We start from the raw sequence: 23,794 nt of genomic DNA, 5'->3' as shown, positions 1-23,794 counted from the left end.
AAGTTATAATCTCAGATTTAATTCTCACAAATAGTTATACTTTATCCTTGAAGTGTTTCCTTTCCCAATCACTTGGACAGATGAAAATTCTTTTTGTTAGCACAGTTATTTGTCAAATGCTTTTTTTTTCCCATTAGGCATGGTGGCACATGCCTTTAATCCCGGTAACTAGGAGACAAAGGCAAGTAGGATCTCTGGAAGTTCTAAGGAACCCTGCGCTACATAGTAAATTCAAGTTCAGCGTGAGCTACATAATGAGAACCTGTATTTAATAAAGAAAGAGAAAGGTTATGGAGCTTGAGAGATGATTTAGCAATTAAGAGCATGGGCCACTTTTGCAGGATTTCATTCTCAATCTCTACATCTCAGCTGTCAACCACCTGCACTTCTAGTGTCAGGGGATGTGATGCCCTTTTATGGTCTTCCATGCACTAGACATAGATATCACACAGAGGAATACATGCAGGCATAACACCCATACATATTAATACACACACACACACACACACACACACACACACACACACACGCACACACACACACACACACACACACACACTTTTCTCATAATAAAAACTGTGGCTTTTTCTACTTTGGTTGAAATTCAGTTAACTTTCATCTTGAACGAAGAGCCCAAACAGAAACATATGCTAGCAGCTGCTGCCTTATAAAACATTTGAAATGTAGAATGTTCAGTGAACCTCAGGTAATGAATCATATATGCTTGCAAAATTTCAAGTACATAATTGCCTGTCCATAATAATTGTTGAAAATTAGCCAATTTCTGGAGTTTGTGCACATGGCTCATAAAAATGTCACTTTTTCTGGGATTCATAGGATTTATTTCAATTTGAAAACAAACAGATGTTTATCCTTAAATGAAGTAGAAAATTTAACACTTTTAAAACTTTTGGTACAATAATTATCGTTAAATATGGCACACATCTGTGGTTAGAAAAAAATATACTATGGTTCTTTAGTTCGATGGGAAAGCACACATTAGGGGTTGACAATTTGAGGGTACTTAAAATGCCTGGCAGTATTGGTACTCCATATAAAATAGGGAACTTAATAGGGATTGTATTTACTCTGAGTCCATATGTTGCTCTCAAGCTGCAAGGGCACCTTGCTTTGTGATGCAGTGTTCTAAGGGTAAACTCTTCAAGAAAAACCAAACAGAAAAGAGGTCCAATTAATGGCTTTTATTTTTATCTGTAAATGGTAAATTATGTTGCTAAGCAATTTAAAAATTCTATTTTTAAGAACTGCCAGGAGGAAAATTGCTTTCCGTATTCTCAATTAATACAAGCCCAAGATTCTGAAATTTAACATTAATTCCAATTGAAGTTTGTGTGAAAATAAAGAAACTACAATCTACCTGTTTCCTAGGAGGAAATTAATTTGGATAGAGACACGCAAGTGACTTAGTTCTGTAAATGTCCACACGTCATCTATCTCCGGAATACCTAGTGAGTAGACTTGATGAATACACACATTTCCTTAGATTTATTGAGCTATATTTTCTCAGGCTTGTTTGAAATCCACGAATACTAAATGGCAGGATAAAACGCCAAACTTTCTCCCCCATACAGATGCTCTTTAAGTTACCAATTCTTATCTTTTTAGATTTTTCATTAATTTTTAAAAACGTTTATGTATACGGGAGTTTAATCTACATGTATGTTCATACCCATGTATCTGTATAGTGCTCAGAGGGTCAGAAGAGGATGCTGAATTCTCTGGACCTGGAGTTAGAGGTGATTGTGAGCATCTGTGTGTGTATGTGCTGGGAACTCAACCTTGGTCTTCCACAGAATTGCTACTGATTTTAACCACTGATATGCCTCCCTGGGTCTTTTTACTTTTAATGTTGAAACATTACATTTATTAAACGATATTCAATATTCGCTTTGCTACTAAAAAGTCCCCTCCCCCTCTCTCTTTTGATAAGACAAACCTCACTGTGTAGCTGGGCTGGATCTGAAATCACAATCCACAATCCTCCTGCCTCAGACACTATTCCTGGCAAATCACTAGAGAAATTCAGTATCTATTAATGTTTCTTGAAAAGAATAACTAAATTAGATGGATGCCATTGTTTCTTTGAGTTAAAGTAACCTTACATATCCATAACTTTTATTATAACTATGATCAAATAAACACTTCACAAGACACAATGTGAGAGAGGATTTCTTCTGGCTCCCATTTGAGAGGACACAGTCTATCATGGTGAGGAAGGCACAATAAAATTTAGGATGGGAAAAAAATGTGTTTGGAACTCCTCACATCTTAGATACCCAGGAAACAAAGAGAGAGCTTGGACTAGAAATAAGGCTATATTAAAACCATGTAGTGTATACCCTCTCCCAGTAGCCCCTTTCCTCACTTAGGCTTCATTTAAAGGCCAAATGTTGAATTCAGTGGAGCTCTACCAGGTGAGGATTCTGTGTTGAAACACATGATGATATGAAAGATGTTTCATATTCAAGCAATTATATCTCATATGTAAGGATGATTCTGATAGAAATGCATACATATTTGATAGCCTTCCTAACTTTGCACTGATCGTGAATGATACTTCTTTAGTTTCTGGAGACACTCTTCATTGTAATACAATTATTATGTTCTTAAACGTTTCTCTGATGGTGCTCCATTGAGGTTAATAACTGTGTTGTATCATTTTAGGGACAAAGTGAACAAGACAGTCTTGTGTTTGGAAAATTCCTGAAGCAGGCATGTTGCATATGAAATTCTAGTCCAGCCTGTACTGGGGAATGCTACCAGCTATCAAAAATCAAAACAACAACCAAAGAAATTAAAAACTCCTACCAGATTTTTCTGTTATCCCTTACAAACCCATGAGTTTTGTTACTGACAAACCGATGAGTTTTGTTACTGTCAACTCATGGTTCAGTAAACTCAAACTTGAGGGTCAAAATCCATTGTCCCACTTTACAAATAAAGTTTTATTGGATAACATGCATATTGCCTATGGCTGCGTTCATACAAAAACCAATGACAGATACAAGTAGCTGTAATAATAGACTGTAACTTTGCTCTCTGTCCATTTACAAATCACAAGTGGCAATTCCTGCTTTGAATCATGGTCCTTCTCCTATCATAGGGTTGTTTCCACAGGCTGTGTGCATCCTCTGCTCAGGATTCAACACCTATGGGTACATATCTACATAAGTCAAGGGAGTCCAAACCACCTACAGAAGGATGGGGATTAAGGCACTATGATTATGAGTGGTACCAACATTGCATCCGAGGTAAAAGGAGCTTTGTATCTTCTTGTTTTTCAGTGTAAGTTGATGACATCTCAACTTTGTCCACCCAAGGAAAAAGCAATAATCACCAATGGTTTCTGGCCCACATAAAAGCCTGGCCACCAAAGTAACTCTACAGATACTATTTTCTCAAAGCTGGGCATGATAATACATGACTGTAATCCAAGTATTTTGGAGGTGGATGAATGAGGGTCAGGACTCCAAGTGCAGGATTGGGTATGTAGTAAATTCAAGGGTAGCCTGGGCTACATTCCACCTCACACCAGTCAGAATGGCTAAGATCAAAAACTCAGGTGACAGCAGATGCTGGCAAAGATGGAGAGAAAGAGGAACACTCCTCCATTGTTGGTGGGATTGCAAGCTGGTACAATCACTCTAGAAATCAATCTAGAAGTTCCTCAGAAAGTTGGACATTCCACTACCTGAGTACCCAGCTATACCACTGTTAGGCAAACACCCAAAAGATGCTCCAACATATAAGGACACATGAGCTGGTTGTGGTGGCGCATGTCAGTAGGATTTGCTGAAGAAGGACACATGCTCAACTATGTTCATAGCAGCCTTATTCATAATATCCAAAAGCTGGAAAGAACCCAGATGCCCTTCAGCAGAAGAATGGATACAGAGAGTGTGGTACATTTATATAATGGAGTAGTACTCAGCTATTCAAAACATTGACTTCATGAAATTCTTAGGCAAATGGCTGGAACTAGAAAATATCATCCTGAGTGATGTAACCCAATCACAAAAGAGCACACATGGTATGCACTCACTGATAAGTGTATATTAGCCCCAAAGCGCAAATTACCCAAGATACTAACCACAGACCACATGAAGCTCAAGAAGATGGACAACAAAAGTACAGACGGTTCGGTACTTCTTTGAAGGAGAAACAAGATAAAGGGGGAAATAAGGAGACAAAAGTGTGGAGCAGAGACTGAAGGAAAAGCCATCCAGAGACTGCCACACATGGGGATCCATCTCACATGCTGTAACCAAAACCATTCACTATAGGGGATGCCAAGTGGTGCATGCTGACAGGAGCCTGATATACTTGTCTCCTGAGAGGCTCTGCCAGAGCCTGACAAATACAGAGGCAGATGCTCGCAGCCAACCATTGGACTGAAAATGGGGTCCCCAAAAGAGGAGTTAGAGAAAGGACTGAGGTAACTGAGGGGGTTTGCACCCCCATAGGAAGAACAACAATATCAACCAACCAGATACCCCAGAGATCTCAGGGACTAAACCACCAATCAGAGTATACAAGGAGCAAGCCATGAATTCAGCTGCATGTGTAGCAGAGGATGGGCCTTGTCAAGCATCAATTGGAGAAGAGGCTCTTGGTCATGTGAAGACTTGATGCCCCAGTGTAGGGGAATGCCAGGGTGGGGAGATGGGAGGGAGTGCATGGGTGGGGAAGCACTGGCATGGAGGCACGGAGTGGGGGGATGGGGGAGTGGGATGGGGGGGTTCCAGAGGGGAAACCGGGAAAGGGAAATCATTTGAAATTGAAATAAAGAAAATATCCAATAAAAGAAAAAAAGACATATTTATTTTTCTGATTATGACTTCTAATGTTGAAATTTCTCAATCTGCTCTCAAGAGTTTGTCTCAACCTTCAGGTCCCTTTTGTTTGTTTACTGAAGTTTGCTTATTAATGATGCAAATTACCTAAATTATCTAAACTCTTATAGATTGTTCTCTTGGGACAAGAAAGTAAATAAAAGTAGATATTCCTCCTGTTTAGACTACTGGATCCTAACTTGCAAAACTTGGTTGTAATATATTGGTACACTCAGTTGGGCTTGGGTACGTAAGTTCAATTAAAACTATTAATGACATAATGATAAGATGAGACTGACCTTTGTTTCCCTGATTTGAAGAAACCGAGGCATAATTAGACAGAGTTTGGTTGCTAAAATTCCTTCCCTTGGGAATACCCAACAACTACCATTCCTTACCAGGTCTCAACAACAGACACAGGATCAATTCCAAGTTCACTCTGGGGAACCAGACAGTTATAGAACAATGGCTGAGAAGTTACCAGTAGGTACATGAGTGAACTTAATATAGCATACTGATAGGTCTAAACTCAGCAGTCATTAGATGCCCCAATGTCTACGTAGATGGACATTCTCTCCCCTCATTTTCCCCAACTATATCCTCTAGCCTTGCCCCAAGACTGTTGGGGACACATGAATTAGGGCAGAAGTGCATAAAATTGGCAGTTGGTATGGTTAGCTGGATACTCAGGTGAGAGTTCCATAATCCTCCTCAACCCTCTTGCAAAGAAGGAATGTTAATAATCATTAATAAACAAAAGCCCGGCAGTGGTGACCTTAGGCAAGCAGGACCAGCCAAATACCTGACAATGGTGGCAGTTTGGCTTGGAGAATAGTCATGTAGAAGCTCAAAGAAGGTGCCTGGCTTTCAGTGGGAGTCCATTGTTTAATAAGTAACAGCAGTAGGTGCTTTTTAAAAATTATTTCATAATTTGGACTCACTTGTAGCAAGATTTCTGCATGCATTACCTTGTGTAGTCCTCACACAGTCCTAATAACATACCCCATTTTACAAAGAAACAAATGGAAACTGTAAAGAATGCCATTGATTGACAGTTGTACTGGAAAGTACTCTATGTTTATCTCTGCAGATGCTGCTAGATGGCCAGCTTTTGACCCTTGGTCAACAAAAGGATAGTGGGATTAAAGGGATGCATTTTAGGGTGAGAGACTTTCTGGCAGGCCCCCTAGGTCAATTTCTTCGCTGATAGTTCTTAAGTGCCTTAATTGGTTCTGCAACACTGGCTTGGTCATGACCAAAGGGATTGAGGACTGCTTTCCACAGAGAAATGCTCTGACCTCTCCCTGGAGAAAAGAATCCCCTGTAGATTCTGGCTCCATTTGGCCCAGCGAGCAGAGGAAAGGGCCCTGGGTTATTGGACTGCCTCCCAGACTCTAGAGGCTTATAGTACCACAGCCTTGATCTTTAAACAACGGCCTCATGTGTATACTCTGATGGATGGCAGAATCCCTTCTAATACATGCCCTTGGGAAATTAATACCTAGGCCAATGCAATTGCCCCACCAAAGGTGGTATAGCTTAAAAGTGGTTGTCCTACAGATGGCTACAGCAACCTGACTCCAGATAGTATGGCTACTATTTACAGTAATGAATGTTTTGCTTTTACCTTCTGCAAGGAAGAGTGAAAGATAAACTGAACATTAAGCAAAAGGATCACCTGAGTATGAGGTCCCATTATTCAACTCAGTTATCCAAAGGTGTGCCTTTTTGATTTTCTCCTAAAATGGCAGCCTTATGACAAACCATCCTGAGATATAGTCACTTAAACAAAAAGATAGCTACAATTTTCTTGAATAGGCACAAAACTCTGTGGTCTGGCAGTTGAAAGGGGTCCAGCTGGGCAGTTGTAGTCCAAACAAGGCATGTGCACCTATCTACAGTCAAATGTTAGGAGACTAGTCATATTCTACCGGTCTTGCCCTCATTTTCTCTCAAAGGACTAAGAGGCGTTCAAAAGAAAAACAAACAAAACAAACAAATCAGAAGTATGTTGGCCCCCTTCTGAATGCATCATTATTGTTTCTGCAAAGGGTACAAAAGTCACAATGCCCCAAACACACACACATACACACACACCACACACACAGACACACAGACACACACATACACACACACAAGGGCAAAGACAGAAACCTGTCTGAAGTCCACTATGACACAGTGTGTTCTAACAGAAGCACCAGGCTAGTTACAATCTTTTTTGCTTTCTCTATGTCTCTGGAAAATGAAGTATCCAAATGAAATTGTAAACGGCATGTTCCATGCAGCATCTCAGGGGGTATATTCTGAAGTCAATTCTCCAGCTGACCAAGACTTATTCCCTCAGGCAACAGTTACTGCATTCAGTTGAATAAACTGCATATCTGCATACCACAAATCCAGGAAGTAAGCAAACGGAAAACAAAGCTCCATCTCTGAATCTGACTCTTCCGATGATTAAATAATTCACAGTCGTATTTCTTAGGAGAGTAAATGAATTAGGTTTGATCCAACTAAGGATGCAGGGGAGGTTCATCAGCACTCACAGCAAACTGAGTAAATGCTAGCTCCTCCTCACAGGACAGTCATATCATCCAACCATACAAGCCATGCACCAATCTTGGGCATTAGCTGTAGAGATCATGTGATGTATTCATAAGATACATATGCATATGTGGATATATATATATATATATATATATATATGCATACACCATGCACCAAATAATGAAAATTAACCAACAGGAAAACATTATTTACAAAGAAGAGTCTCAAGCCATAAAGATGTATTTGTTTCCCAATCCTGTGTGTTAATCTGTGTGTTCGCTTATGAGAAGTAGTTCCAGCTCAAAATACCACAAAGACAAGACATATTTTCCTCCTTTTCTACCTGAAATTATTTCAAACAAAACAAAACAAAAAAAGACAGAAAGAAATGGAACGAGAACTATTACCTAAAGGGGAGCAGGCTGGAGGGCAGGGAGACACCTGGAAGAAGGCAACAAATGCTGAGAGGGTTCTGGGTAATGTTCAAGAGCATGGCCTGGAGAAGCAGGCTAACGCGTGCTGTTCTGTGTGTCCTCAGATTTTGTTTTTTTGTTATTTTAGATTCATGCAAAACATGCCATGTGGATTGGAGAAGAGAATGCAGGGGACTAAAGACAAATGTCCTGGCCCTCTAGTTCCATTAAGACTACCTGGGAAGGCACAGATTGTTCAACATCCTACTAATTCAGTAGAGAGCATTTGGGGCAATTTTATCTTGCAGAATACACATAAAAATGTCTGAAGACAATTTTGGGTACTACAACTGGCAGTGAGATACACTATTGGCATCAAATGAGGAGAGGCGAGCAATTCTATTAAGCATCTCACAATCAATAAGTGTGCCTCACTCACAAAGGATTACCTGGCTGCATTATTGATAATACCATAGCTGAGAAGTCCTGTTGAATTAGGCAGTGGCCAAACACTGAGTTTCAAAAGCCCAGAGGCCAGGAAATTTTCATTATAGTTACAGAGACTTCTAAGGAAAGGTGCTGTTGTTCTTACTTGAGTGAAAACTGTATACATGTCAATCATGCCAGGTACAAATCTGGGCACCACAACCAAGGGCCAAGAGCAGAAGGAATAGAGTACTTTCATAAACATGTATATATGAAATAACCTACCCCACCCATTCCTCCAGAATGAGAAGTGCCTATAGCCAACACTTTGCAGAACAAGAATTTGGGGGTTGGGTGGGAGTCAAATCATCTGAGAATGAAAAGAATGAGAATAGGAAGTGGAGGATTTGGGTGGCTCAGATAAAGAACTTCATAATTTTGAAGGTAATAGAGAAATCAGTGAGTTTGAAACCAGCCAATATGAAGCCTCCGAAACATCAAATTTAGTTCAACAAGCTACCTGAGAAATGACTACTTACCTCACTTTGAAGAGTAGTTTAGAACAGTGCACTTCTAGCTTGATAGAACCTATGAATCTCTCAGGTGGTCTTGTTACAATGTAAAGTGGATGCTACATCATGAAAGATCCTTGGGAATACCAAACTTCTTATTGCCTGGTTGTTCTTTAAGAAACAAGATGGCAGGCCAGATCATGCTGGAGTTGCTTTGTTGTAAAGTTTTACTGCTACCCAACTACATCTATTTCTTTACATGTTGTCTGTTGCTGCTTCCGTGTTATGAGGCAGAGTTTAATACTCATGACAGAGACCTTGTCTATGTTCTTTAGATGCAAAAGTTCCCAATGTTACAATGTGAAGGCACTAGAGTTGCACTCAGTTTTAAAGACCAATTCCCATGAATTCAACTAGTAGTTAAATAAATCAAAAAGTACAGCTGGGTTATATTTTCTACAAAAGGCTCAGTACAAATTTAGTTAGAGGAGCCAAGGTGGCCTGTGCATGCCACGTGGCATCTGTCAGTGTTTTCTTTCAATATTAAGACCATCTCTCAGTCAATTGACTTATTCAGTTCAGGTAGACTTTTGTCTCATTTAGGGTTTTTATTGCCACAATGAAACATGACCAAAACCAAGTTGGGTAGGAAAAGGTTTATTTGGCTTATATTTCCATACCATGGTTCATCATTGTAGGAAATCAGGACAGGAACTTGGAAACAGCAGTTGATGCAAAAGCCATAGAGAGATCCTGCTTACTGGCTTGCTACTTATGGCTTTCTTATAGAACACAGGACCATCAGTCCAAACTTGGTCTCATTCACAACATGCTTGGCCATCCCCAGCTGGATCTTATGGAGGCATTTTCTCAATTGTGTTTTCCTCCTTTCAGATAATCCTAGCTTGTGTATCAAGTTGACATGTGAGTATACAGCACAGATTTCAACCTCAAATCTGACTAGTAGGTACTTCAGCATTCATGCAACCATATTCTCAAAATATTGAGTCTGATATAACATAGATTATGAAACTGTATAATACATTATTTGACAACAAATGATACCTTTCTGGAGAAAGGTAAACAGACCAGAGTCATGTAGAGTACCTATCTCTTCTAGCCTATCCTCTTTTCAAATTTGAGTGAGCGAAACTACACAGAAATGAAATCAAATACAATGGAGATCCAATTGAAGAGTTTCCAGCCTGAGACAAATTCAGGAAAATTGTTTTCTGCCTTTACAGAATTTCATCAAATCTGTAGAAGTTTTCCTGTCCTAAAAATATTCAAAGACCATAAAATACCAGTTTGTGTCTGGTCAATGTTGATTTCATTTATAGCTATGCCTGTTTTCTTACTTAATAAGCAAATAACTTAGTAATAGCAATTACCATCTAAATTCTACTGACTAAAGAAATGTCAATTACTTTGTATGCCTCAACAGTTGTGCTTCTGAACATAGTCTCAGGTCAGTAAAAATGTAAGTGACATAAAATCTTGAAACTTACTATGTGAGGATAGGAAATCACTCAATTTATTCACACATAAGCCAAAATAACAAGAAAGAAGTAATAAATTTATCTGAGGAATGTTATTTTCAAATAGCTTTTTCAGGTCCCTAGCAGGAGCAATCCTCACAATACATTACAATGGTGCCTAAAAATCCAGAGTTATCCTTAAAAACAACTAAGGAACAAACACAATGTGTTTGTCAAGCTCAAGAAATTTATAATAGCCAGAAGCTGGAAAGAACCCAGATGCCCTTCAATAGAGGAATCGATACAGAAAATGTGGTATATCTACACAATGGAATACTACTCAGCCAGTGTTGGGGATTTAGCTCAGTGGTAGAGCGCTTGCCTAGCAAGCGCAAGGCCCTGGGTTCGGTCCCCAGCTCCGAAAAAAAGAAAAAGGAAAAAAAAAACTCATGGGAATACTACTCAGCTATCAAAAACAATGACTTTGTGAAATTCCTAGGCAAATGGATGGAACTGGAAAATATCATCCTGAGTGCGGTAACCCAATCACAGAAAAACACACATGGTATGCCCTCACTGATATGTGGATACTAGCCCAAATGCTCAAATTACTCTAGATGCACAGAACACATGAAATTCAAGAAGAATGACCAAAATGCAAACGCTTCCTCCTTCTTTAAAAGGGGAACAGGAATACCCTAGGGAGGGGATAAGGAGGCAAAGTTTAGAACAGAGGCAGAAGGAACGCCCATTCAGAGCCTGCCCCACATGTGGCCCATACATATACAGCCACCAAACTAGATAAGATGGATGAAGCAAAGAGGTGCAGACCGACAGGAGCCGGATGTAGATCGCTCCTGAGAGACACAGGCAGAATACAGCAAATACATAGGCGAAAGCCAGCGGCAAACCACTGAACTGAGAATAGGACCCCCGTTGAAGGAATCAGAGAAAGGACTGAAAGAGCTTGAAGGGGTTCGAGACCCCATATGTACAACAATGCCAAGCAACCAGAGCTTCCAGGGACTAAGCCACTACCCAAAGACTATACATGGACTGACCCTGGACTCTGACCTCATAGGTAGCAATGAGTAGCCTAGTAAGAGCACCAGTGGAAGGGGAAGCCCTTGGTCCTGCCGAGACTGAACCCCCAGTGAATGGGATTGTTGGGGGAGGACAGTAATGGGGGGAGGATGGAGAGGGGAACACTCCTAGAGAAGGGGAGGGGGAGGGGTTAGGGGGATGTTGGCCTGGAAACCGGGAAAGGGAATAACAATTGAAATGTAAATAAGAAATACCCAATTTAATAAAGATGGAGAAAACATATTAAAAGAAGAAATTTATTGAGTATAAAGTCCATACTCAAGGGCAGAAGCTGTGTTTTCAAGACAGAATTAGACAAAGAACAAATTATCATAAGGTAATTTAGTGGTCTTAGGAACCCTTCAGTGATGTGATTAATTTTAATCATAATCTGACAATTAATAAAAGGCATATTCTGGAGTACAAAATGATATGTTTTGACTAAATTCAGTTGCTGGGGAAAATGTTAGGCAACTTGATCTGTGCATCATTGTCAGGCTGAAAACATGGAAGTTAGTAATGATGGAGGTTCAAGCTCAGTAAAGAAATGATGGATCTGACTTTTTTCTGGGAGCACTGAAGAACTAAAGGCCAGACACTGGGAGACAGAGCTTGATGAGAGAAATACCTACTGAACCTTGCTTTAAAGCCATGACCCATATTCCTGAGTTTTCCTTGTATTTAGGTGTTTCATGCTTCTAGGGTCATTTGCACATCCTGTTTTTTCATTCCCATAGGAGTGAAATGTTGTCAGCAGTCCATGATCCCACCATGTCTTCCCTCCCCTTTTTACCCAGAAGCTCACCCTTGTTGCACAATGAGTATCATGTAGGTTTAGATAGTCAGGATTCTACAAGTGCCAGTAGACACTGAGACTCCAATTGCCTTTGTTGCTAGTAGAATACTGGCCTAACTACTCTGTAGGTCCAAAGATTTAGTTTTGCCAAACATAGGAGCCCAAAAATAGCCAGATAGGCTTCTTTATTTATATGACTGCAATACAAATCCTCTAGACAGGTAATTAAAGACAACAACAAAAAAAAAAACTATAAAATGACAGGGCCAGTTAAAAAGAGAGCAGGGGTTGATCTCAGAACATGGACTACACCTAAAGTGGGGCTAGCCTGGTGGACTCATGTTATTCAGCATACTTTGACTTGATTCTTTTTACAACAGATCTTGGTAACCACTCTAGTATCCAGGGGGCACAGAAGACCAAAGCTTTACTAATGGTGTATTACAGACCAGGGCACATGTCTTTAAAAGCTTCAGGCCTGGCCAGATTTCAGAATTCTTCTGTCCATTGACCAGTCCCTCCATGCCCCAGTTATATTTGACTGCAGTTGCCTAAGGCTACAAGCTTGATCACACTTGTCTGATCTAGTTGGCCAGCCTAATAACTGAATTAGTTTCCAGAGTCCAGACCCACTTATCTTTTCTCCCAGTCAACCAACCAGAATAAGGTCATCTGACTGAAGATAGTATTCTTCCTATGCTAGGCTGTTCCAGCCTTTCTATCATTATTTTGGTTCCCAGACGTATAAAACACGAACTGTGAGACACGGTCAGAAATGACTAATCGCATAGCAACCCATTTGGCACACATACATAGACTAGTTATGCTGTATCTTACAAATGTTAGATGTGAGGTCAGATATTTAGATACTTTGTCCCCAAATTGGTAGAACTATTTGGGGAAGTATAGGTGCCACAGGCTTGCCAAGGGGTGTATATCACTGGAGGTGGATATTGAGGTTAAAACCTCACACTACTTTGAATTTGCTCTCCCTGATTCGTGCTTGGGGTTCAAATTGTATGCGGTGAGGTTTCTGCTTCTGTTACCATACCTAGTGTTTGCTGCTATGCTTCCATACCATGATGGACTCTTCTTTCTCTGGAAACATAGCTCAAACAAATTCTTCCTTCTGTAAGTTGCCTTGGTCCTACCTCATAACCTATGGGGTTTTGAGTGACTGTCTGTTTTTCTGCCTGCCTGGAAAAATTCACATCTGGCTAGCATGGTCTACTTTCTGTTGCCCACTCTTCAAAATTTCTTCCCATTATTCCTCGGGTTGGTTTCACCTTTTTTTCCTATATCATCCCTGAGCTCAGTTACTCATTGTATGGACAACTTTCACCATAAATTTTATTTCACTGAGGGAGAGAACTCAGCTGTTTCTTTATGTCTTCTGAGTAAGGAGAAGTGATAGCTTTGAATAAGAATGGCTGATAGGCAAAGAGGACCAGAATCTACAGACAGTACAGACTTAGGTCACAGATTTGTTTCCTGACAAAGACAGAGAAGGCAGGGCTCCCTTCTTTATCATCCTCTCTTCCATACCATGGTATAGTAAAAACTATGAAAAACTCCCTTTGGGGCTAGAAAGATGGCTCAGCAGTTAAGAGCACTTGTTGTTCGTGAAGAAGACCTGGGTTTGTTTCCCAGAACCCACATTGTGGCTCAAAATATCTATAACTTCAATTCCAGGGCATCTGCTATTCTCTTCTGATTGCCAAGGGGATAAATGTGGCACACATATGTACATCCAGGCATAACACAAACACACATAAAAGAAATTAAATTAATCCAAAACTTTGTAAATTTATCAAAAAATAAAACCCCTTCCCCATTCGTGGGGCAGAGATGCTTACATCCCAGGCTCACAAAGAGAAGTCTATAGAGGAGATTCTGGGAAATTTGTTAGCAGCTCCCTATAGTGCTAAGATCATTGTTTCCCATCAATGATTACATGCATATACAAGACATGATCTTCACAAGGCTCTCCAAAAGCACGATCTAGAGATGCGGGACAAAAGGGAACCTATATGAAGTTATAGGTTGTAATAATATTCACTTGCCATCCACTTGGACACCAACTAAATATGCACACTGAATATTTGAGTGTAGAGAATTAGTCAGGGAGACATGATACTTCTTGTGGATTTCCCAAGGTTTCTTCAGAACATTAACCACATCTGAAATTATTTAATTGATTCTATTTATCACCAGAATCCCTCAACTGTATTGTAAGTCCCATGCAGATGGAGATCAAGTAATAATAAACTTCACAATATAATTATGGCACTATTTTATCCCTAGTTACATCCACTCAATGAATTCAGTCCATCTCTAAATGACAAATATCTCATATTTACTCTCATTTGCTGCTTCCTAACAATATAGATAGATAATAGCATGTGTGTGTTTAATAGCATGTGTGTGTTGAGGACATGAAGGTGTAAGAAAACTGTCTTGGGATCAACAGAAACAGGGAGAAGAAGGAACAGTCAGTGGAGAACATGAACAAAGTACCTTTTTTACTTGCATGAAAATCACCTTATGTAACTACAATAATGATGATGATGATGATGATAATAATAATAATAATAATAATAATAATAATAATAATAATAACGAAATGTCTGAAAGTGGCATTATCCACTTTCAGAATGAATTTGAAACTGACTCTACCAGAGGGAACAGGTGCTTGGTACTGCAAACCTGCTCAAAAAGCCATGGCTGCAGAAGTCAAATTGCCTTCTAAATATTGTTGTTTATACTTAAGAGTTTTGTGGCTCTGTGACCCTGGATTGAAAAAGTTTTGTCTTTTTGGTTTGTTTGTTTGTTTGTTTGCAGCGGTAGTATACAGACTCATTACTTCTCAATGTACTGAGAGTAAGTGGCTGGTAAGTCCTACCCCCAAAATGGACACCATAATCAGTCCTTCCAAGGCACAGGGAACATCATTGAACTGGGTAAAAGAGGATGAGCACTGAAGATGAAGAAGAACATTATGAAACTGTCTCCTGGCTGTGCCATGGCTGTTACAATCCTGAACTCACTGAAGCTGAGGGTACCTGTGAATATGATGAGACAAACTGGGATAAGTTGGGAAGAAAGGGATCATCAGGAGTGAGATGGGGAGAAGAGAATAATGGGGGCAAATATCACAACACACTGTATGCATGGGAAAATGTCAAAGCATAAAAATTAATGAAAAACGTGTAAGAGACAAAATTGAAAACACAATAGATGGTTACTTACTAGTTCCATAATTTATAGATCATAGATTTCATGTCTTTAACTGAGCCCTCTATAGACACATCTATTCATCCATGAAGTGGGAAAAATTGTGTTTCTAGGGCATATATGGCACTGGACACATTGTTTTAAGCCAAGTGTACATACCCTTAAAGTATCAAAACAATATACTCAGTGATCTGGAACCTTTAATGAGGTCCTAGAAGTTCATCTTAGCTGTGGACAGAAATCTATGCCACTACCTTAGAACTTATAAAAAAAATGTGAGCCTTGTTTGATAATTGATTTTCTAGCTTTGCCTCAGGGACACTGTCAAAAGTGTTCAATGTGATTAATACAGGAACCATTCCCTGGGGGTGCTTAGTCTGGAAATTAAAAACTTTAATAAACTTGTAACAGGAATTCCAGGTACACTGGATTAAGTTGGGTGCATTTCTGTTTATCTTGCGCTGGCTAGTCAAGGTTTCAAAGCACTTTTAAAAGGCTTATAAATTACAGAAGCAATGCAACCATGTGATCCATTACATCACTATGAACACAGACAGCTCTAGAGCTCAGGCCTCTGGAGAACTTTGCTGAAATTAATTCTCAGCTACTCTATGGTTGAAGCCGCCTACCTGGAGTCCCTATGTAATTTTCAAAAGCAAAATGTCTGCTACCCAATGGATCTATTTGCATTTTTGTCATTTCAAGCAAAATATATTCGTAAAGTTGGGGATAAAAAACACACATTTTCCTCAAGGGAAGGATCAGCAGTTTGTGCTTCAGTGTCCACAGGGGTGGTCCACACTTAGCTTCTTGTACAGGGATGCAAAAAGTATTGAGCCTGGAAAAGCCAGTTGGGGGAGCTGGGAACTTTGACTTCTCAGTCCTCAACAGTCAACAGCTTCTGCCAGCTGTGTAGCCTTAATGATGTCCCCTGTCCTTTCTTTCCCATTTCCTTCACTCCCTCATTTGGAAAATGAGAATAGTACCTGGCTGTGAGAATTAATGAATCAATCATTTTAAATGGCCAAGATAAAAGTGCTTTAGACTCATAAGACATTTTATAGGATGTAAACTGCGATCTTCTGAATACCTCATATATGCCGACTCTATTAAGAAAAAAAAATTCACCAGTGGCTTCACAGCAAATTATACTAAGTGCTTATAAATTCCAGAGGCAAATGCTGATAAAGGTTCTATAAACAGTGTTGACAATGACAGCCATGCGAAGGGCTGCAAAATAACACTCCATACCAGATTTTCCAAAATAGGATTATTACTGAAATAATCTTTTGCTCCTAAACTGGCAGGCAGGGAAGGACAACAACCATGGTAAAACTTCTAGAACTTGCAGATCATCTCCCACTGACATTTGAATGTTAGATCACTACCAGGATTGTTGCCAATGGATTTTCTTTGTGCCACGATAAAAATAGGCACCACAGAGCCAAGAAAGGCTTTGAAAACACGGACAATAGAAGCCCATGGGGGTTAGATTTCTTCCAAGTCTGGTGAGCAACGTGTTATGAAGTAGCAATTCTTCTTGGCCCTGTGCTGGGGAGATTAAAGGGAATATATGGTTTAACAGTGGGTGCTAACCTCAAGCCTGCCCTTGTTTTCACAACATCTGGGGTCAGTCTTTCTGATATGTCTTTTTGTCACAGACTGTAGGTAAGAAGAATGCTTCAAAGCTCCTTGTAGTCAGAGGAACACTCAAGGACCTACAGTTCATCCCACACTGACCACTTCAGAATGCTTGTGGCCTTTCAAAAACCTCTCTAGACTATTAGAATGTGTACTGCCTATGAGAACCAGTAGGAGGCCATTGTGAGAATCATGGCCTGCATCGGAGACAGGTCACCTCCTTTCCACTGCTGCCCTATGTGATAATGGCAAGGGTCAGTAAACTTGGCATATAAAAGAATAAATACTTCTGAGTTTTGTAGGGCCTGAGGGCCTCCATCTCAGCTCCTCAATACTTCTTTGCTGTCTGGGCAAATGAATAAATGACAGGACTTGTAAGCATAGAACCTCTCCACTCAATGTACATTTTATAAAACCTAGGCATGATGGCACAGAAGTATAACTCCAGGACTAGGCAGGTAGAAATTAGGTCCAAGGGACTCTCCAAACCAGTCAAACTAGCCTACTGAGTGAGCTCAGACCAGGGAGAGTCCCTGTCTCACACATTTATACACAAACCAGTGAGAGACCCTGACATACACACAGAGACAATAAGTAAATGAGGAGTGGGGGCAGATTAGGTCTTTGAACCAAGCTTTGCCATTCCAATCTAAAGTCTACCAAGTTATTTACCTATCTTATGGCATTATAAAAGTTGGAGCTGAAAATTTGCAGTAGGCAGAATAAATGTATTCTTTATTAATGTATTCTATATTAATCATAGTCCAGCAGAACCAGGCCCATTAAAATTTTTATGAGGAGAAAGTTATTTTAGTATGCTTGACAAAGTTTGGAAATGTTGCTTTCCTGTGATGGAATGCAGGAACCTGCACATGTGACCCCGACTCCCCATTCATGGAGAGGCATCAAGCCACATGTGAACTAGGTGAGTTTTCTAAGCCCTGTCCCTGTTTCCAGCCCATGCCCACTAATCAGCTGTCAATTTGTGTTCTGAACCACTGAACCAAGTAAATTCCCAACTTCTCAGGCAATAATCAGTTGTCCTGGAAACTAATTGAGATTTGTTAATTTTCATATTTTTAATACATGGGTTAAGACTCCACTGAAACCTTCAATCTTGGAGTTCTTTCCACAGGTGACAGCATTCTGTATCCAGCATTCTAATCATGCAGCTCGGAGAGTTTTACCAAAGAACACCTATCATTTTCATCAACAATACATTGACTCCACAACATGTTATAAAGGGCACACTGACAAATACCCATTTTCAAACTGGCCCAGAATTGTGAAACATCATGCTTTTGCAAAGTCGTTAATCATTTGCTCATTGTTTAATATTTTAGGTTGTGCTGACAAACACAATCTATTGATACATCAAAATCATCTGCTAGAACACATGCAGCTATTAGTACTACCTGTTCTTAGCAGAAGAGCATTTTCAGAAACTAAAGAGTAAGTTTTCAAATTAGGAAACGCATTGAAAAAGTTGGCATGAAGAAAGGAACAAACCTCTGAGAAAAGAAAGAGTCATATTTGTGTGCCATGTTGTTAAAATACATTGGAAGTTACATTGTTTAAACATTTGATCTGTTTATTGTTGTTATTACTGGATGTATATGCATATTATGTGCCTATAGATACATGTGTGGCTATCCGAGACCAACAGCATGGAGTCAGCTCTCATCTTCTACCTTTCCTTGGGTTCCAGGGCTTTGACTGAACTTAGATCATCGGGGCATGCATAGCAAGCACCTTTATCTGCTTGAGATCGTTTCTGGTGTTTCTTTTTCTTTTCTTTTCTTTTCTTTTCTTCTCTTTTCTTTTCTTTTCTCTTTTTTTTGAGGTTATGAGATAGAAATCATATATCCTAGCCTAGTCCTCTACTTCCTATGTAGCCTAGGATATCACTGAACATGGACTTCTGGTCCTCTTATGTCTACCTCCTGAGTGATGGCACATATCTGTGCCACCATACCTAGTTTCTCCCAAGCTGAGGGTGTATAATACAGGGCCTGACATACCTACCAGCCTGTTTACACTTTTAAAAAATAAAGCTACAACGAAGTTAGACACAAAACTACCATTCTTAGGAAGGAAATGAAAACACTGAAAGCAATATAGAAGATGACGTACTGGAGAGATATGTAAGCAGTTAGGAGCGTTGCTGCTGATTTCTAGTCCCAACACCCACATATTGGCTCACAATAGTCACGGGATATCTCGCCCTCTTCTGGCTTCTTCAGGCATTGCATGCACACTGTGCACGCACATATATTCAGGCATAGCACTTGTACATGTACAATAAAAAAAAAAGATTTTAAAAAGAAAGATGAGTGATAGTATCATTGGCATCTCTCCCTGTTATAAAACTGCCATAGATGACCAAACATAAAATATTACCAGATATTAGAGACCCAAGAGTGATAATTCAAATATCAGTTCATTCATTTTACTAAGGTTTATTAATTTCTGTGTGAATGTGAAAAGCAAAGACAAGTGCTAAGACCAACACATTGCTCCTTCCATTCTGGTGCCTCAGCGTAGGTTGGATCAAAAGCTATGAGCTGAGGGAATCATTGCATCCTCTCTCCTGCAGGAAGCTGACTGTTTACCAGAACCTTTCCCAGCCTTCAGACCTCTAAGCCAACCATCAGCAGTCAGGCACTCACGGTCCTAAGAGGAAAGACATTTCTTACTTCCTTTCTTTCCCAGCCACGTACTATTTATGCCTGGAGAGTGGAGTGGGGGAGAGGATGCATCAATATTTGGAAAGGAAACTAAACAAACAGAATCATCAGAGTCACATCCGAGACAACACGGACTCTTTGAAAATGATTATAAAATGGCACAGCCAGACCCATCACAACTTTCAAGTTACCTGTCACTTCAACTAAACATTCCTGGCATCTCCTACTGTGTTATTGGAACAAACAGAATAAGGAAATCTGTCTCTCAATAGTGACAAGACATACATGCGCTTTTGTCATTGACTTGAAATCCTAATTCTGCAGTCACAAAAGATCTTAAAATTCAAATGGCTTCAGTATTCAGATCTTAAAATGGCAATAGGAACTTCATTAATTCAGAACTAAACATTCTTCACTGACTATAAAACTTAACGATTTTTAGTAACATTAAAAATGCTAAAGCTGTGTGTGCCATTTTCAATGATGATCATAACTATAGATATTTTTCCCCTTATAAACCAGATAGGGCAATCAGTGCATCCCAGCAGCTATGAGCCTGGCTTTCAACCAACCTCTGACACATGACAGTGCCAAAGAACCCTGATGGCATCCTATGGTGCTCTTTATAATGCTAAAAAAGAATCCTAATGCACAGAGGATTTAGCTGGATGACCTTGGGATGAGACCCATTTGGAAGGGGATGTAAAATAGTGAGAAATAGGAGATCCAAATAGCATCAATGAAATTTACCACTGGATTAAAAAGAAACGAATATCAGCAACTCTTTCAGATGAGTGTAATAACCGGGATTATGTTCGATCACCTTCAAGGTCTAATGATAGAGGATAGTTTTCATTTTGCATTTCACTTGAAAAGGGAGATCATACAATTACCATTGAAGCTAAAGCGGTTTTTTTTTTTCAAAATCTGGAATACAATTTGCAGTAATTCACACAGCTTACTAAAGCTAACAGATGCCATTTTCAGTCTATGTTTGAATCTTACAATGCCTCTCCTTCCTGTCAGATCTGCAGAAATTCAGGACAGCCAATTCTTTGCTGTGGAGAGACTCTGGGCACGGTGGGGAAGGGGACTCAGAAAACAACACACTACAATGAAGCTTCAGAGATAGTGTATGTCTGACCCTCTCCCATTCACTTGGCCGATCCTCATTTTGCCCCAAAGCACGCCACAGAAATTAGAAGTTACCTACTCAGATGCTGATTATAGAAACCAGAAGTACTTTTCCCTCCCTACAAGCACAAAATGGAAAGATATTATTCTAGGACAGGGAAATGGAATACTGCTCAGGGGCCAAGAAGGCCGTGAACAGTGGGCCCCTGCCGGGTCCACTCCTCAGTCTATTGTTATCAGCCTATGTGTCCATCCTATTGGACATTTCTACAATGCTGTCCATGATTTACTAAACCTACAGGTGAAAATGGAGTGTTCAGCTTGAGTCTTCAGTGTGATGGCTCTCATACCACGTCAAAGTGAGACCATAGAAGATGGTAGTCGTATCTCCCATTTACCTGTCATTTGTCATAGGCTCATGAGCCCTGCGACATTATGATGGGCAGAAAAGGAGTCACACGGCTTTTCTGCCTCTCCAAATGATAAAGATGCTGAACAGTGGGCCAGACTTTCACCTATTAAATAGCAGTTCTATCCCTTAAAACCTCACTGTAACAACAGAAAATGTGACATGAGTCTATAATCGCAGCGAGAGAGAGAGAGAGAGAGACAGAGACAGAGACAGAGACAGAGACAGAGAAAGAGAGCAAAGCAGTGGGATAGGGAGTCAAAGTCATCCTTCCCTACACAGTGAGTTTGAAGCCAGCCTACTACAGAAGATCTTACCTCATAAAGTGAAAAATATACAACAAAATTCCAGGAAGTAAAACTTTTCCCCACAATTAGACAGACATGGACATTTGTCCCCTAAGGGACAACATCCCGACTTGAAAATCACTTCCAGAAGCCCTAGCCTTTTATAATCCATTTTTTTCTGGTATCAGCTTTATACAACCGAATTATATCTGTAGATACCCAGGTCTCAGTGCCATTTGTCTTCTGTGACCTGCATTGAGCTTTGCACCATAGTCTGCCAGTAAGCTCGTTGACACATCTTGCTTTCCATACCCTTGGGAACCTGCATATTTTTAATTTCTGACTTACTCCTCTCATTGACTGGCACCAATATACTACCAACCATTTTCAACTTGCTTTCCCAGACTGGTCATTTCCTCTGGCCTTTGTTATATCTTACCATATCATTTAAACCCACTACACTAGATAAAATGCCAAGGCCTTTGCAATGTGTCCTTTAATTCATATTTGGATGCATTCTTGGGGACAAATGGTCAATGAATAATCATGACTATATTCATTCTAAGGAAACAGGATAGAGAATTTAGAAAATAGCCTTTTGTATGAAAAATTTAAACTCATATATGTACACACACACATTTTTTGAATTTTAAAATAAAATGGGGTTTCCAGGTTTCTATTTGAAAAAACAAAACAAAACAAAACAAAACTAAAATTGAACTGAACAGTCTTTAGTTAAATTTTCTGGTAAGCAAACTCTAAACTTAATCACACAAGACACTAAATAGTGTATTAGTCATTCGGCATGAGTTAAATTTGTACTGTTAAATCTAGAAAGCCAGAATCAGAGAAACTACAGAATTTCAAAGTAGAATTAGTAATAGCATCTAATAAATATGACATGCAAAATGTGAGCTATGAAAGCACTGGTCCATGGTATTCACTCAGATGCCTGCACCGTAAAGATAAAGCATTTTCCTTCCTTTAAGAATTCATTAATTGTGGTACATTTATGTTTCTTCAGGCAACTCAGAAGCTGTAGTTTCAAACACAAGCCTTTGAGAAATACATTTAAATGAATATTTATAAACTTTCCTCTAGCAATTATATTTAGCAACTATAGCAGATGCCTCTACTTTCCCAATGTTAGTTGTGTCGCTAATTAGAGTCTCTCTTTAATCATGCTGTCCTCCAGTCACTTGTCTCTCAAGTAGACCACCTACACACAAGACAAAGAGATACCCATGGATCTAACAGACGTAGGACTAAGTTTAAGTGAAATGCCATGAAAAAAAGCATGCACAAGCCACAAGCACTCAGTGTTCACAACCCCAGCTCTTCCTAAAGTAATAATTGGTGCACCTGAAATTGAGGTTTTATGTTGCGTGCATCTCTAAGGGATGCTATCTCGTTTACCACTGGATGATTCTCATTCATCCTTTTCTTTCCAAGTTACTCAGTGTAGGGTCCATAACTACCAGACCAAGGCAAAAAGAGACTTCAGCCTCAGCCCTAAAACTGATTTAGAAATTATGAACAGACAATCTTAGAAATACATGTTTTATTCATTTTCAGATTTACATTATAAATGTGAGTGTTTGTCATGCAAGTGTATGTGTATACCTGTGTGTACAGTGGCTACAAAGTCAGAAGAGAGGATCAGGTACTCTGGAAAAGGAGCTGTTTTTGGTGTTGAACAACCCTGCAGCTGTTAGAAACTAAACACAGGTCCTCTGCAAGAGCACCGAGTGTTTTTAATCACTGAGCCATCTCTCTAGGTCCCAGGAATAAATATCATTGACATGACCTTCAGGCAGTATGCATATCAAAGATTTTTCTCTTTCTTTTTCTTTCCTTTTCTTTTCCTTTTTCTTTTTTCCTTTGTTGTTGTTACCAGTTCAGAGCTTCTTCAGCCTGGAAAATAGTTCTGAACCTGTGGGTCTCTACTCTTTGAGATGGTCAAATGACCCTCTGTCAATGGGGTCACATATCATATCAGATATCCTGCATATCACATATTTACATTACAATCTGTCACTGTAGTAAAATTACAGTCATGAAGTAGCAAAAAATAATTTATGGTTGGGAGTCATCACAGCATGAGGAACTGTATTAAAGGGTGGCAGCATTAGGAAGGTTGAGACCCACTGGTATAGGAGGAACTCTAAGCTAACTTCAAGCTGTTTTATGCACTTAGCTTTTGTGTTGGCAAAGTACACCGAGATCCCTTGTATCCAGTACCACTTGGAATGAAACAGACCAGGTTGCTAATTTCCTTTTCACTCTGAGCTATTGAA

General features: G+C 39.7%; 1 protein-coding gene and 1 long non-coding RNA gene across 9 annotated transcripts in view; one reads left to right on the top strand and one right to left on the bottom strand.

Moving 5' to 3' along the window:
* LOC147998191 (uncharacterized) overlaps positions 1–4,818 on the top strand; it is a 188,087-nt gene extending 183,269 nt beyond the window's left edge. Inside the window, exon 4 of the long non-coding RNA XR_015646950.1 lies at positions 3,306–4,818. This is a non-coding gene — a long non-coding RNA (uncharacterized LOC147998191). The remainder of the gene's footprint in view (positions 1–3,305) is intronic.
* The window catches only part of Frmpd4 (FERM and PDZ domain containing 4), a 642,821-nt gene that overhangs the window by 418,350 nt on the left and 200,677 nt on the right, over positions 1–23,794 (bottom strand).

Source organism: Rattus norvegicus, chromosome X (assembly GCF_021556685.1).
Source record: "Rattus norvegicus strain SHRSP/BbbUtx chromosome X, alternate assembly SHRSP_T2T, whole genome shotgun sequence".
Lineage (NCBI taxonomy): Eukaryota > Metazoa > Chordata > Mammalia > Rodentia > Muridae > Rattus > Rattus norvegicus.
The sequence above is the reverse complement of the archived record's forward strand: the minus strand, read 5'-3'. Positions and strand labels throughout refer to the sequence as shown.